Below are 2811 nucleotides of genomic sequence, written 5' to 3'. Positions count from 1 at the left end.
CATGCTCTCTACCCTCCTAAATTAATTAAATTCTAACTGCACCTAAATTCTATTTCACATGCTTTAAAAGAATAAATCTATTCTACACACTCAAAAATAAATAAATAAAATAAAATAAAAAGGTTAGAGGGTTTCTCCATTGTGTACGCCTATTTTGGGTACCTATTGACGGACCGAGGTTCAGTATGATTCTACCTAGTGTGACGTTCTATGGTTCACTATATGCATGGTTTCAGCTCTAACAGGAAAAAAGGAACTCGAATCGTCCTTGATGTCAGTGCCCCCTTGGGCTACCAAACCCTCAATCCTCACCCATTACAGGTTTCAAACGGACCGAGTTCAATTCGAGGGGATTCACTGCCTTATACCCATACGAGGAATAAATTCCTACGAAGGTATAAGGTATGTATCCCATGGGTTATTTGCTAAAACTCATACGAAGAATAAATTCTTACGAGAGTAAAGCATCACCCTAACTAATTTGGATCGACACTCATGTCTAGAGCTCATGTTATGCTAATGAAAGCGATGTGTGTGAGGAGAAACAAACAAACCTTTGACTCAAAAACAGGGAAAAAATAAAAATAAAAAAAATAAAAAAAATAACACCCAACGAGAACTAAGAATATCTGAAAAAATGAAAACAATTAAAATGTTAGTATATAAAAATAAAGAGATAAAATAATACATAAAAATTCAATAAATAGATCATAGTTTTACTAAAGATCCGAACTTATAATTTCCACCATAACGACCTATATAAGCAACCGACAGCCTGACTCTCTAGAGTTCCCCAGCAGAGTCGCCAAGCTGTCATAACTTTTTTTTTAAAACAATTAAATATTATTTTTTTTAAAACACAATTATGACTTTAATTTAAAAATTTGGTGATTTGAACGGATTTGAATAAAATTGAAAAGAGTCGCCATCGACCTTTGGGTTAGGTAGGTCGAATACCTAAAACGTCTTTAAAAACAATTTTAAGAAAAATAATTTTATAAGACAAAAATTTGGTCTACGTTACCAAAGATTCATTTAAAACAGGTTCGGAGTCGGTTAGTGTGGGGAAGGGTAAACACCCACAACGCCCAAAATTGGTACTGTGTAGCTTAACATCGTCGTAAATGGTGGAAATTACAATTTGAATATGAAGTAAAAAAAATATGATCTATTTATTGAATATTTGTTAAAATTAAAATAATAGAAATACTTCACTTGGTAAGAAATCTCAAGATTTGCAATCCTCCAACGGGAAAGCTATCTCATCTATTTCTTATCTATAAAGTATATCCTATCTTTGAATTACCACTAATAATATCGTCATGAGTAGAAAATACAATATGCTTAATTTATGTATCGTTAATATTAACATAACAACCATTAATACAATAAAAATTATGAAAATAGAATAATAAATAAATTATGATTTATTTATTGAATATTAGTTAAAATAAAAAATCCTTTTCTCGTTAAGAAATCTCGAGATTTGCAATCCTCCGCCGGGAAAGCTACCTCGTCTATTTCTTACTTGTAAAGAATATTTTCTCTTTAAATTAAAAGATAATGACGAAAATTGACATAAAATACATCATATTATACTTTTCCAAAACATACATCACTCATATTAAGATTCAATGAAGAAATAATAATAAAGATTAAAATTTAAATATTAAACAATATGACCATCAAATAAATTAATCAAAAAATAAAAACAATAGAAATAATTTCTATAAGCTTGTAAAAGGAAGAATTTGCATTTTTATTATTCTGTTTGATCGTCGTATCGGATTGTACCACTTCGATCAAGTGATACTTTCCACGCCCGTTCTATAAATATGTTTTCTTGAAAATAAAATAAAATATAATGAAAATAAAATGCAATTGGAATATAAACATTTACATTAAATTGAATTAAATATAATACAAATAACCATAAAATATGTAAATACATTCATACATAAATAACTAAAATAAAACTAAGTTAACATTACAAACCAAATAAGCACATATGATAATTTCAGGGACCAAAATGACGTTTAACCAAGCTTGAAGGGCTAGAATAACAACAAAAAAAGAAATTTAAGGACCAAAATACAAGTACAGAAAATTAAAGGGCAAAAATCGAAGAAACGTAAGTTAAAGAACTAAACTGAAATTACACAAAAAAACATGAAGGATCAACAAAATATTTAAACCAAATGCCAAAACAGTGACTAAAACAGAAGATGCATAAATCTGAGGGCCAAATTCGAACATCAGCTAAAATCACAACACATGCAAATAAGGACTAAAACGAATATTATACGAAACAAGCAACCAAAAATCTAAACACTTAGAAATATAATACTAATCATATAGGATTAAAATGGAACAAGAAATAAATAAAGAGCTCAAAATAGAAAGATGAAATTTCATTTAGGATCATATTACAACCATTACAAAGCTAAAGGGATTTAAAATGTAGTTATCCTAAGAAATAACAAAACACGGAAGAAGTTATGAGGACCCATACTGTCATTATCCCCTTTTAACCCAGCATCCAACCCTCCCTGTCTCAGAACGACGTCGTTTGACGTCTGAGATATACCCTTTTAAGGGTTATTATGAAACCCTAAAATCATTTACTCTCCCCCTCATTTCCTCAGCCGCTTCACTCGTCGCTCCCTCATAACAGAGAGCCGAAAAGGCTCTCAACCTTCCTCCTTCTCAACCCTTCTCTCTAGCAAACGGAGAACCCAAAACTCCCCGGCCACCGTAGATCGGTGGCCATGGGGAGTAACCTCATCTCTCTCACCTAAAAACCTAAGCAAA

Source organism: Hibiscus syriacus, unplaced genomic scaffold, assembly GCF_006381635.1.
Source record: "Hibiscus syriacus cultivar Baekdansim isolate YM2019G1 unplaced genomic scaffold, ASM638163v2 tig00009024_pilon, whole genome shotgun sequence".
Classification (NCBI taxonomy): Eukaryota; Viridiplantae; Streptophyta; class Magnoliopsida; order Malvales; family Malvaceae; genus Hibiscus; species Hibiscus syriacus.
The sequence above is the reverse complement of the archived record's forward strand: the minus strand, read 5'-3'. Positions refer to the sequence as shown.